Source organism: Suncus etruscus, chromosome 5 (assembly GCF_024139225.1).
Source record: "Suncus etruscus isolate mSunEtr1 chromosome 5, mSunEtr1.pri.cur, whole genome shotgun sequence".
Classification (NCBI taxonomy): Eukaryota; Metazoa; Chordata; class Mammalia; order Eulipotyphla; family Soricidae; genus Suncus; species Suncus etruscus.
The window spans coordinates 3,795,927-3,810,443 of NC_064852.1; the positions used below are offsets into that span (position 1 = coordinate 3,795,927).

A 14,517-nucleotide genomic window follows, 5' to 3' on the forward strand; every position below is an offset into this window, starting at 1 on the left:
GTCTGCAAGCTCTTGTTCATTTCAGGGCAATTTTATGCTCTCTTTATAGTATTTATTTTTCGCTTTAAAATACACACAATAGGGCCCGGAGAGATAGCACAGTGGTGTTTGCCTTGCAAGCAGCCGATCCAGGACCAAAGGTGGTTGGTTCCAATCCCGGTGTCCCATATGGTCCCCCGTGCCTGCCAGGAGCTATTTCTTAGCAGACAGCCAGGAGTAAGCCCTGAGCACCGCCGGGTGTGGCCCAAAAACCAAAAAAAAAAAAAAAATACACACACAATAGAAATTATGATACCATAGAACAGACTATTAAAGTGAGATGTGAAAAACTACAGACATGTGATTCATTTGTATGACTAGAAGTGAGTTCAAACAAAGACCCCTGTGATAGTGAACCAACATTCTTTCCCTCCCACTACCTAGATATATTCTTATTGTGCTACTATAGTCATACATATGAAGAACAGGCAGGCTAACATAGAAGGTTAGAAAAGGATGTACATGGAATCTATTATGCTGAGTGAAATAAGTCAGAGAGAGAAAGATGCAGAATGGTCTCACTCATCTATGGGTTTTAAGAAAATGAAAGACATTCTTGCAATACTAACTTTCAGACACAAAAGAGAAAAGAGCTGGAAGTTACAGCTTGCCTCATGAAGCTCACCACGAACAGGGATGAGTTTAGTTAGAGAAATAACTACATTGTGAACTATCCTAACAATGAGAATATATGAGGGAAATAGAAAGCCTGTCTAGAGTACAGGCGGGGGTCAGGTGGGGAGGAGGGAGACTTGGGACATTGGTGATGGGAATGTTGCACTGGTGATGGGTGGTGTTCTTTACATGACTGAAACCCAAACACAATCATGTATGTAACAAAGTTGGTTAAATAAAAAGAAAAAAAACAATAAATACACAAACAAACAAACAAAAAGAAGGTTAGAAAAGATTTTGTACAAAGGTTGTAAAATAGCAATCTGTGAGCCATGTCCCCCCTGTAGAGACAGTAGTTGGCCATGCACTTCAGTGCTCACAATGGCAGTGCATGTACTAAAGTTGAAACAATACAGAGAAGATGAAAGTGGCCACTGCATAAGAATGACATGAAGATTCCTGAAACTTTCTATATTTTAAAAGGAGATGATCAAGTGATGGACTGAAAGTTACATAAGGAGACTGGTGTAGATGGTGGTATAGATTGGCTCAATAATTATATAACAAGGTTGAAACATTAATAGTATTGTCAAAATAGTTCTTTAACTACAACAACAAGAAAGTAAATATGGAAAATATTTTAAAGGTCTGCATCCATTGTAGGTAAAGCATATACTTTGTAAGTGCTCCCATAGGGTCCCTGGAGCCCACCAGGCGTGATCACTGAGCACAAAGCTAGGAGTAAGAGCTGAGCAATGAATGCTGGATAAGGCACAAAAATGAAATCAAAACAAATTTAAAAATGAGTTCTCTTATAAAAGCTAGATTTATAATTCTCTTGAAAATTAAGATCTGACAGCATAGGCTTGTGTTCTACACAGAGTATAATAACAGTAAACAGAGAAAATAGGCCCTCAGTTTGACCAGTTTTCCTAAATTGCCTCAGTTTCCTAAATCCCCCCCCTTTGCACATATTTGCACACCTGGGTCCTGTCTTTCTCCACTTACTGCCACTGTGCATCACATATACAGTTATATTTACATTACACAGATATTTACATTTACAGCAACCTTGAGTAAGGATACTTTTCCTTATTATTATTAACATACCTTTTATTTAATTCTTTTTATCTATCATTGCTAATATTGCCTATTATCAATACTAAATAAAATCTGAGTACAAAGTTTCATATTTAAACATGTGTATAGATGCCTTACTATTCTCACCACCAATGTTCTAGTTTCATTTTCCTATCAAATTCACACAGTTTGCCCTTCCCTCTCACCTCTTTCCCGCCACCTTAGGCAATCATCATATTTTCCCTAGAGCCTGAATCATTTTTGTTGTGATTTTCTGCCTTTTTGTTTTAGTTATTTATATTCTACACATTAGAGAAACCATCTGGTGATTGTCACTTCACGTAATCATCCCATCCGCCATGTTGTTACACACAAAGATACCTTTATAATTGTATTTTTGTTTTTTGGGTTTTTTTTATTTGTTTGTTTGGGAGCCACACCTGGTGCCGCTCAGGGGTTACTCCTGACTATGCACTCAGAAATTGCTCCTGGCTTGGGGACCATAAGGGACCCCAGAGATCGAAACAAGGTCTATCCTGGATCAGCTCCTTGCAAGGCAAATGCTCTACAGCTACTCTCTGGTTCCAGCCCCTAGTTGTATGGTATTTTAATAATATATCCTGCACAACTTCTTTAGCTCTCCATAATGTGAGATGTTAAGGTATTTTGATATCTTGGCTATTAAAATAATAAATATAGGGATCCATATATCATTTTTTATTTTTAAAGGGACCATTTCAGGAGTTCTCCAGGGCATCTAAAAATCACTTGCAACAGAGTTTGACTTGGTACCAAAGTCTGAAGGCTCAGTGTCTCTTTTGAGATATGGAATAGAGCTTAGACCCAGAAGCTTTCAGGGCCATATTATAACACCAATGGTTAGAACAGCATGTAGTACTGGGGATTGACTTCAGAGTCTGACACATCATATTCCTGTCATTCTAATTAATGTTTTCATATACTTTCGCAAAATGTCTAGAAGTACTAGTCATTAGGTTCATCACTATGTCCACCAAAATAGTGTTGTGCAGGCCCAGTGGTATATAAAACATTTAGTATTTTCAACATGCAATGCTTGGAGGCCACTAATGCTATACTTGCCAGTACTTGAGGAGGGAATTATGCAGTTCTTGGGACTGAAGCTGATGATCTACTTATAAATATGAAATTCTATAAATGAGCCCATAACCCCTGAACTATCTGCTCAGTGTTACACTTGAGTTTTATTTTTTAATAAAATACAATCAAATCTTGAATTCACATTGTATCATTTTTGGAATATATGACCTCATCATGTAGTTGATAACAATTTTTCCTTTTGGGGGGCCGGAGAGATAGCACAGTGGATAGGGCATTTGCTTTGCATGCAGTTGACCCGGGTTTGATCCCCATCATCTCATATAGTTTTCAACCCTGCCAGGAGTGATTTATGAGTGCAAAGCCAAGAGTAACTACTGAGCACAGCTAAATGTGACCCAAAAACCAAAATTATTTTTTTCTTTTTACCTGCATAGGAAGATACCAAGATAAGTTTGTTCATTTTTGAATAGCAAGTTAGATACATTTAAGTTTTAATACTAATCTCAATACAGGAAGTGCATATATTTTCTTTTTTAATTAATATTTTTATTATAGACACTGTGATTTAGAGAGTTGTTTATAAAACAGTTATTTCTGGCATTTAATATTTAACACCAATCCCACAACATTCCTTTTAACCCTGTCACCACTCTCTCAACTTCCCTAAAGCCTGCCCCTTAGCAAGTACAAATAATTTGTACTTAATACTGCTTGGTACAACAAAATGTTCATAAAATTATCTTTTTAAAATTTATTAAAAGAATATGTGTGAAATTGCTATATCTCACAATGTGGTCATTGTGTCATTGTCTGAAGGTCTACCAAGCTTTATTTTACTAGTAGAAGATTCTTTTGTTGATCTTATTTGTTGATATTATTGGCTGCTATGAAAATTTTCAATCTGATTTGGGATATTCTTACTGGGAAGTCAGTATTGAAATTATAGGGGGAGGGCCCAGAGAGATAGTACAGCTGTGTTTGCCTTGCAAGCAGTCGATCCAGGACCAAAGGTGGTTGGTTCGAATCCTGGTGTCCCATATGGTCCCCTGTGCCTGTTAGGAGCTATTTCTGAGCAGACAGCTAGGAGTAACCCCTGAGCAGTGCCGGGTGTGGCCAAAAAACCAAAAGAAAAAAGAAAAAAAGAAATTATAGGGGGGAGTTGAATGGCCAAATAAGAGGCCATGTCATCCAGAACTTTAAGGAAATGCAGATCTGGGTGGATGAGCTCATAAGCTGAGTGACAGTGGTGGTTCATATTCATGGCTATGAAGACCCCTGGTCATACAGAAGTCTGAGGGAGGTTGCCTGCCCTGGCTTTAAGCCATTTCTGGAGATATCAGCCAACAAACAGGCTTAGCTGAAGTTTTTGATGACAAGATGTCTTGCAGGGATTAGTGGAAAAATAGTCAATCTGGTCATTGGCCTGTTAACTGTTGTAGGGCAGGTCTGTCTGTGCAGCCTCAGAGCTTCAGCAGGGTAGAGACTTTCCCCTTCTCCCCTTTGAAGGGCCCCAGTATATGCACTGAAAGTATAAAATGTCCATGAGTTTTTGCTGCTAGTTGAAGTTGTGACTCTTTTGAGAGTTAGATAAGTCCATGGCATTGGCCATTGTAGAGATATGGTGGAAGGCTATGGATCAGGAGCATGGCTCTCTTGAGTTGGTGCTTTAGGTATAAGTAAGAGTTGCCTGGGTAAAGAGGTAAATGTATTTCCAGTAGACAATTTATACTAAGCTCTACTTATGGTTGATCCATATGTAAGAGGAAACCCATGCCAGCCTGTTTTACTGGGGTAGGGGGTAGGAGGAAGAGAATGGAGACCACCAAAATAAATAGTGTCTAGGACTCTAGATGAATGGTATCCTGGTTCTGTGTACCAGGAGAAAGAAGGAGTTATTTCAATGACAAAAAGAAAGCAAGTATGTGTATGAAACAATGATGCATTCAACTGCAGAATGATATGCTAATATTTGCATTTAAAATATATTATCTTGAAGCCATTTACAATTAGATTTAAAGGCAAGCAAAATTGAGAAGCACGAACCTATCAGAAGCTACTGCAAGAATTCAAGTAAGAGGTCATGGGGGACTCATTTAAGAAATCCTATAGCATGTACAAGCAGGAAATCAAGAAATATATTATTTTGACACTTACTAAATGATAATTGTGTGTAGAACAATATGGAGGAAGGATCTAGTTCAACTTTCTATGCAATGGTATAATTTTCCAGCCTCCTCAGGAAGCAGTTCCCAGTCTCTGATGAGACACAACCAAATGACAAGCAACTAACTCCCTCATACCACAGAATAGTTCCCATTTTAATTATTAGAAGCTTCTTCTTATATTGCTTCTTTTTATTGAGTCAAAATTGTACCTTCCTCTCTCACACAGGAGCTCCAAGAACAAGTTTAATTCCTGTTCTGTATAACAGCACTGATGCTCCTCAAAAATTCTCTCCATTTTATCTGAAAAAACAAAATGATGCAATTCTTGATGGGATTACATATTCTCCAACCCTACCTTCATCACACAGAATATTCCAATTCTACCCATAATTTAAAGTCCAGATATTCACTACTTCCAGATTAATGTTTTTGCAGATAGACACCAGCTTTCCATAGACTAAAATACAACACACATAATTCTGAATCTTTCTGTGCAACCTAACCATCACCAACTTGAACAAGATTCTTTTCCATCTGTCCCATTTTAGGATACAATGTCACCGATATTGCACTCATGGGAATAGAGTAAAATCAGTCAATACAGGAATATATAGCAGGAATATTCAAGCATAGAACAGTCTCTCTCATCTGTAGACTATAAGAAAAATAAAAGACAGTATGGCAATGCTATCCAGAGACAATAGAGCTGAACGCTGGGAGGGCCAGCTCATGAGATGAGGCTTGCCACAAAGAATGGTGAGTGCAGCTAGAGTACCAACTACAATGACAACTGCCATGACAATGATAGTGAGGGAGAGGAGCAGAATGTCTGTCTGAGAGACAGGTAGGGGATTGGGGTAGGGAGGACAATTGGAGGATATTGCTGGTGATCACACTGGTGAAGGGTGCTGTACATTCTACAATGGAAACCCCAGTATAAAAATTTTGGTAGACAAGGTGATTAAATAAAAATAAATAAATACATTTAAAAGAGAAAAATAATATTAAAAATATTGTCAAATATGGCCCAGTTCTTGAATGCATCCTCTCTCTTTGAAAACAACGACCCTATGATTCCAGTCATGTAGTGAATAAAGAAATAAAAATAATGAACAAATTAAGATAAACTGAAATAAATGGGTTAGATCTGAGAAAAGAATAAAATTTTCCAGAGGGAGTGGGAATAGTGGGACACAAAATAGATAAGGGCTTTAAATACACAAGGATAGCTAAAATAAATTTTATTGTAATCTAAAATAATAAATAAGAATAACAAATTAATGAATACGAATGAATTTCATTGTAATTTATATATAGAAGTTCTGTTGTAATGTTTTGTATCTAAAACTATGGTGCTCACAAACCATTATTACATTAATAAAAAATTAAACAACAACAAAAAATATGTCAAGCAGGACCAACAGAATCAGCAGCATCCAGGAATTTATGAATAATGCAAATTCTCAACTCTGAAACTGACCTGAATCAGGATGTCCAGGGTCAGAGGTCGGGGACCTGTGTTTTTTAGAAGTTTTTAAGAGGCTGGTTTCACATGCTAAGGGATGGAGGATCTTTCCATCTACAGAGCTTTAAGGAGTCCAGACACACAATCCTTCTTTCAACACAGGGGATCTTAAGCATTTTTGAGGATCCTTAGCTGTGTGTCAGCATAACCTGCATCTTTTGAAATGCTAAAAGAAGGATCCTCAAGCAGGCTAATGAAGTTTTCCAATTCAGTGGTGAGGAGAAAGACTTTTTTTTAAATAAAAAAAAATAGAAGTAAAAGAAAACAAAACCGCACAATATGCCTTTGGTCAATCCATTACAAAGAGGACCAGGCAGCTGACCTTTTCATTCTGCCCGGGCTGTGCATGCAACAACTCTGTAACCTTTTCCAGCTGGAATAGAAACTTCAATTAAGTTTGTTGGCTCAGAATTCTGCCCGTGTCCCAGAGAGCAGATTAGGCACTTAGGGGCGGCAATTATCCATCTGCTGCTTTTGCAAAACTGAAAAGAACGCACACGTGCGATACCTATCTCTGGGCATATGCAGAAGCAGATATATTTGTATCCCTAAGCGTGTGTGGATGCAAAGGCTACCACAGGCAGGAACTGCAGCTGAACATTTCAATTGTTCTCAAAATTGCATTCTCTATATATTTTGATAATGAGTTAAGTGAGGTGTGGGTCTGAGAACAGGGACTGCCTCATGCTTGCTCACTGCATCTATCCTGTTCTTTCTACTTGGCTAGAACTTCTGATCAGCTCTTGGGTTTCCTCTCAAGCCTGAAGACAGAACATGGATTTGGTTACAGGGAGTATTCATGAAATAAATCACGTTTCTAAATACCAAATTTCCTTTACATGGGGAAGCAATGCGTGTAGTTCCTAGGTATACAAACTAATGAGTATGTGTCTGAATTCCATGCAGGATGTACAACCTGTGTCCCTAAGTATGCCTTTTTTTTGACTGTTGGAGCAACAGATTACTCATCTGTAAAATGGGAATGATATTATTAACTTAAGAAAGTGTCTGTGAAGATGAAACAAGGCAGCCTATTTAATTATCTGGCACATAGTTCATATTTAATAAATGGTAGTTGCCTTTTATTGGTATTTGGAGTCACTCAGGCATTATGTAGCAGTTATAGTGGCCGGGTCATTAAATTTTCCTGACACTTGCATATTATATCTGAGCCATCATTGTTCTTGGCCTTGATCCCACTGTTAGTGTCTCAACCATTTCATGATCGTCCTATCTTGCTGTCCTCCTGAAATCTACAGTGGTTTCTGAATTTCATGTCCAGGCTGATAGGTTCTCAAGCACATTCTTGGAATATCAAGTGAGTTTTTAAAAATATAAATGGAATCAAATAATTCTCCCAATCCCATCTCATCACCTCGCAGAAAGTTTTCTGTGAATGATTAAGATTTTACATAATATTTGAACAAAATCCCAACTTTTCTCAGAGACCAGGAAGGCCCAGTAGAATTTGACTTTCCATAATCTTGATTCTAGCTCATTGTGTTTATGAGGCAATCACCTGTGCTGATATCCTTGAATATCCACCCACAATCCTACCTCGGGCATTTGTATGGCTGCCCCATACTTGGTGTGTGCTCTGATTGTGGCATAACTGGATTTTCTTCACCATTCTGATCAACCTCCTTGGCAAACCTTCCTGGACTGTCATGTCTAGATAATTAATTCAAGCACTTCATCCTCCAAGTGCTCTCTTTCTAGTCCCACACTTTATTTTCTCTTTGGTTTGTCATTTGCTTGTTACATATTTATCTCTCCCCTTGCCACTGGATTTCCTGCAAGAGGGAACTGGCTGTTTTATTAAATACATTATCTCTAGTACTAGACAAGTCCTTGATGAATAAAAGGAGACCAATTAGTATTTGATGATTTAACAAGCTCCTGGATACAAGTCTGAGGTCTTAAATCTCTTTTTGATGACAAAACAACTAAAGTTGTTTTCTATCTTTTGCTTCTGGGTTCTCTGTTCTTTGGCTCTAAAACTTATTGATCATAGCATATCAACACTTCTTGCTCACCTCTCCATGCTCTACTTTTTTGTTACTTTATTCCTTGTTAAACTCTCATCATTATTTACTGTCATGTAATTCATAAAGAAGTTTTAATTTCACTAATGGGTGTGATTATACCACACATTAGAAAAGTCCCAGGGTCCAGGAGCAATTGCACAGCTAGTAGGATGTTTGCCTTGTATGTGGCCTACCCAAGTCAAATCACCAGCATCCCATATGGTTCCCATAGCCATCCAGGAGTAATTTCTGAATGAAAGAGCCAGGAGTAATCCCTGAGTACCACCAGGTGTAGGTCAGAAATAAAAACAAACTCCCAAAAAGAGTAAAAGAAAAAAGGAAATAAAAGCTCCAATTAACTAGTCTCAAACAAAATTTTAATGAAATCTATAATTTTTGTAATTACTTTATTTAAGCACCATGGCAACAAAATTGTTCATGATTGAGTTTTAGTCAGACAATATATGCCACCATTCATCAGTGTACGTTTCCTGCATTAATGTCCCCAGTTTCTCTCCACCCTCCCTCACTCTCCCTCCTGTCTGTCTCTACTTTTAGTTCTCACTTTTCTTTTTTCTCTCTCTTTTTATTCTGTGCAACAATAGTTATTTAATAGACCCACGATGGCCAGCTATGAAAAACCCACAGTTTTGTTAAAGTGCCATGGGCCAACAGCATAACAAAATATAGAAAATTTTATTTTTTTCTTTTTTAAAACAAGAGAATCAGCAATAATAGAATATGCTGTATAAACTATTTTCTACAAAGGTTGATCAGCATGGTTCTCTACTATTTTCACAAAAGTTGATCAGCATATTATGTGGTTTGTAATATTGCTAATGAAGGAGTATTATGCATATCACTTTACCCCTTTCAGCACTCATTTCTTGTCTAGGGTGATCAATTTCAACTATCTTTGTCACAGTGGACCAATCACTACCCCAAATGTAGTCACCACTCTTTGCAACAGGCTTCCTTCCATGGTTTGGTCCTCCTAATCTTCATCTCAATTTTTTTGGGGTATTATTACCATGTTATCTTTTATTTTTATTATATCCCACAAATGACTGAGATTAATCTTTGTCTTCTCTCTATCCACTCCCTCTGACTCATTACATTCAGCATAATAATCTCCATATACATCCATGTATAAGCAAATTTCATGTAGACTTACCACAGTTTATTTAGCCACCTGTCTGTTCTTGGGTTCATGGATTGTTTCCAGATTCTGGCTATTTTAAATAGTGCTGCGATGAGTATAGGAGTGCAGAGGGCTTTTCTGAATGGTGATTCTGGGTTTCTAGGAGTGGTTTTTCTAGATTATATGCAAGTACAATTTTCAGTTTTTTGAGGAATATTCATATTGTTTTCTCAAAGCTGGACTAGTCTACATTCCTACCAGCAGTGAATGAGAGTTCCTTTCTCCCCATAACTATGACAGCACTGATTATTCTTGTTCTTTGTGATGTGTGCCAATCTCTATAGTGTGATATGATATCACATAGTTGTTTTGACTTGCATCACCCTGATGATTAATGCATTTTATGTGATTTTAGGCTATCTGTATTTCTTCTTGAGGAAATGTCTGTTCATTTCTTCTCCACATTTTTGGATGGGGCTAATTTTTTTTTAATTTTTGCAAAGTTCTATCAGTGCCTTTTATTTTTAGATATTGACCCCTTATATAATGGGTATTGGGTGAATAGTTTCTTTCATTCCATGGGTAGTCTTTGTATCCTAGAAGTGGTTTCCTTTGAGGTGCAGAAACTTTTCAGTTTAATGTAGTTTCAATTGTTAATCTTTGCTTCTACTTGGTTGGTCAGTGAAATTTCATCCTCGGAGATACCTTTAGCCTCACTGTCATAGCTACAGAATTCTTCCTAAGTATTTTTCTATATACCTTATACTTTCAGATATGACATCAAGGTTTTTAATCAATTTTGATTTGACCTTTGTGCATGGTGTTAAATAGAGGTCTGATTTTTTTTGCATGTAGTTGGTCAATTTTCCCAACACCACTTGCTAGAGAGAGTTTCCTTGCTTTATTTTATATTTCTTGCCCTTTTGTCAAAGATTAATTGGCCATTGGTCATAAACCTGTGGGTTCATCTCCGAATATTTAAGTCTATTTCATTGATCATTCCAACAGCATGCTGTTTTAATGACTACTTCTTTTTTTCTTTAATAACTACTTCTTTAAAATTGGAGTAAATGATTCTACTCATCTTCTTTTTGCCAAGGATTGCTTTAGCTATGACATGATGGCAACATGTCATAAGGTAAAGTTTTTACTAATAATTAAGAAGCATCTTTATAGATTTTATAAGCAAGGACATAAGGAAATGGAAGCACATACTCTGCTGCTGGATTCGGAGGATTAACATCTTTAACATAACAATGTTTCCCAAAGCATTGGACAGGTTTAATGCAATCCCTATGAGACTACCCGTATCATTTTTACCCATTCTTTTTTTTAGATTCGTGTATCAGTTTATTATTCACAATAAGAAGTATATTTTATATACAAAATAAACTGGATGTATATGTGTGATATGTGGTTGTATATTTCTCTATATGAATTTCAGTAGCGTCTGATCCACTTTTTCTTAAAAACGATATGTTTTTAATCAGTACTTTAACAGAAGACCCCTAAATTCAGTAATCCATCGGAACCATACCTGTCCTGTGTCTATTAGCCATTACATTTAATTCACTCTAATAAAAATGCTAAACAAATTCACTAACATTTGAGAAGCGGTGTATAATTTTATCTTCCAAGAATGAGAAAAAGAAACAGAGGTAGAAGTGGAAAGGAAAAAGTAGGAACATCCCTCCATAAAAGCAAATAAAAAATAGGAAAAATACAAAATGAAGAGCTCATCTTTACCACTCAGTCTCCTTCCCTAACTTTGCTAGCACTAAACAACCAATTAAAGATATGACATACAAGTATCAACTGCTGTACTATGCACACACCAGGCTTTTCAGTGTTTGTGAAAAGAGATCTGCTCCTCAACCATAAAAAATAATAGTATCTATACCTCAGTGGAAGAAAACCTTGCTTCTTTCATTGCCATGAAGACATAGCCCCTAAACTGTTATATATAGACATATATATATATTCATTAACATGCAATGTCCCATAAAACATTTTAACAATATACAAATATATATCATATATATATACATCAAGTGTTATTTTGTATATAAAATATACTTCCTATTGTGAATAATAAACTGCTACACTAATCTAAAAAAAAAGAAAAGAATGTGGAAAAAAATGATATGGGTAGTCTCATAAGGATTGCATTAAACCTGTACAATGCTTTGGAAAACATTGTTATGTTAAAGATGTTAATCCTCCTAAGCCAGGAGCAAGAGTATATGTTTCCATTTCCTTGTGTTCTTGCTTATGAAATCTATAATTTTTAAAGAGATGCTTCTTAATTATAAGTAAAAACTTCACCTTATGACATGTTGCCATCATACTTATTACATAAATGAAAAGAATTAAAATAATTATCTTTATTTAAACACTGTGATTACAAACATGATTGTAGTTGGGTTTCAGTTATAAAGAGAACACTCCCCTTCACCAGTGCAACATTCCATCACCAATGCTCCTCATCTCCCTCCTCCAGCACCCTCATAAATGGAAATTGACTAATGAACTAGTGAGGCCAAACAACCTCTGTAATGATTGCCCTTAAATGATTAGATCTTGATAAATCATAGTCAGCCTTAATATTTTCTCTACTTCTAATTTCAGATCAAACAGACAAAATCAAGTATGGTTCACAAGCTAATCCCATTCTAGCTCCTGTCCCTATTATCAATATTCAATAAGGGAACATCCTGTCCCTTATATCTTCAATAAAATTTTTCTACTTTTCTGCCTTTCTTTGAGTTTCTGTCGAATCTAAGTGCTGTTGACTTGCTCTATCAAATTCTGAATAAACAGCTTCTGATTATTTGCCTTTTAGATTAGCTCCTTTTATATCTACAAACCTATTCTGGTGGCTTGATGCTTTGTAATCAATCACATCAAACTTAATGACTCAAAATGCTTAGATTGCTTTCACATAATTTTGGAATTAAGAGTGTAGGTACAGATCAGCTAAGTAGTTTCTCTCTCGTCTACTTGGCATCATTCAAGGCAAGTTTGTCTAGAGGATTTGCTTTTAATATAATTCTTAGTCATGTGTGGGGAGTTTCTGGAATCTTGGTAAACTTTGGCTTCTTCATCTATGTGAACTCATACATCAGTGTCCCTATATATGATGCTGAGTTAATAACTTTGTTTCTCTATCAAAAGTGACTTGCAAGAGGCAAGAAATGAAAGTTATGCTCCGTCATATCTACCATATTTATTTGGTATGATCAAGCACGAGGTTCACTCAGATTGAGGAAAATAGGTTCCATCTCTTATTGAGTAAGTAGCAACATTATTTTACAGAAAAGTATAATAGTGGGGAATTCTGTTGTGATTCTATCATTAGAAATATAGTTCACATTTCCTCATCTTTTCTGTTCTCTAAGCATTTTGGTCTTATTTGGTTGTAACAGAAAAACAATATATTTTTGTGCATTCAAGACTCAGAATATTTTCAAATACTGTTACCTTTACTTGAAATCCCATCGTTCCTGGTCTGTATCTATTTGAACTTGAATCTAATAAAATTTCAGGAGCTGGAAAGACAGTACAGGAGTTTGAAACATACCTTATATGAGACTGATCTTGGCTCAATTCCTGATATCACATATCAATATGCTGAGCATTGATGAGTGAAGTTTTTGGGTCCTAAGTGGTTCTGGAGACTCAAACCACATTTACCATGACCCAGGAAATCCCCTAAATTTCAAAGTCTGAGCAGCACCTCATTCTTGAAATCTTACATTATATCACAGGATTGATTGACCAAGAGCCATGAAAATGACCTCAATAATTATAAGTACCATTTGGAGAAACTGTCCCAAATTTTTAAAATTAAATAGAGTGAAACTTAAATTTTATTTATAATGTCTTATATTCCCATAACCTCAGGGGAAACATTTCTTGAAACCCACTTTAAAACCCACACAGAGAAATAAATCAGATATCTAGTTCTTTCTCTCATCACGTCTATTAATGTTTGAAATTATATTCTTTTCTTAGGGAGGTGTATACCTGACAGTGCTCAGTGGATATTCCTGGTTCTGTACTCAGGAGTAATCCTTGGAAGTTCTTGAAAGACCCTGTGAATTGTTGGGGATTTGAATTCGAGTCAGCTGTATGCCAGCCAGCGCCTGTCCTCCTCTACTACTTATTTGGTCCCTGAACTTATACTCTTTTCCTACTTGTGAACTAATCTCTGTACCTTGTGATGACATAAACAAAAAGACAGAGACTAGACTTATATTTGTTACCCTTGTCAGTATCAAGAACAGTTCCTGACACATGGAGGATGCTGAATAAATTTCTGTTCAGTTAAACAATGTATTTAAAATTTCTTATTCTGGGATATACTCCTAAGCAGCAACTTGTACTTGATCTTGCTGCTAACATCTAGCCTATTAAAGGCTAGATCAATTAATGTAGAATTTATACATATTTAATGATATTAAAAGGCAAAGTTCTTTTGCCAGTTGTTTTAATTTTCCTTTAGTCCTGGTGAGCACTGATAATACATGCTAAAAACAGAAGTTTGGCCTAAGATAGTATGACCTGAGTTTTAACTTGAGGTAAGCCTGGGATGGAGTTTTTACCCTTTTGTATGAATTTAGGTGATGTTTAACACTATGTACCCTCCTAATGTTTGTATCTGTAAAATAAAAATAATAATATTTTACATGAATTTATGGAATATAAGTTTAAGAATACTGTATATTTCTTTTTTGGTGCAGTATAGTGCTACTAGTTGATGTTAATTCTGCTTAATTCCTTATACTCTAATTTTAGTTTGATCCCAATGTAATATTTAAAGACCACTTGAAGAAAAAAATTACT

The 14,517-nt window shown here is 36.1% G+C and overlaps 1 non-coding gene across 1 annotated transcript; it reads left to right on the forward strand.

Moving 5' to 3' along the window:
* Window positions 1-1,026: 1,026 nt before the first annotated feature.
* On the forward strand, window positions 1,027-1,133 carry LOC126009844 (U6 spliceosomal RNA). Its single transcript, XR_007496032.1, has one exon. It is a non-coding gene; the product is annotated as a U6 spliceosomal RNA (small nuclear RNA).
* Window positions 1,134-14,517: the final 13,384 nt, after the last annotated feature.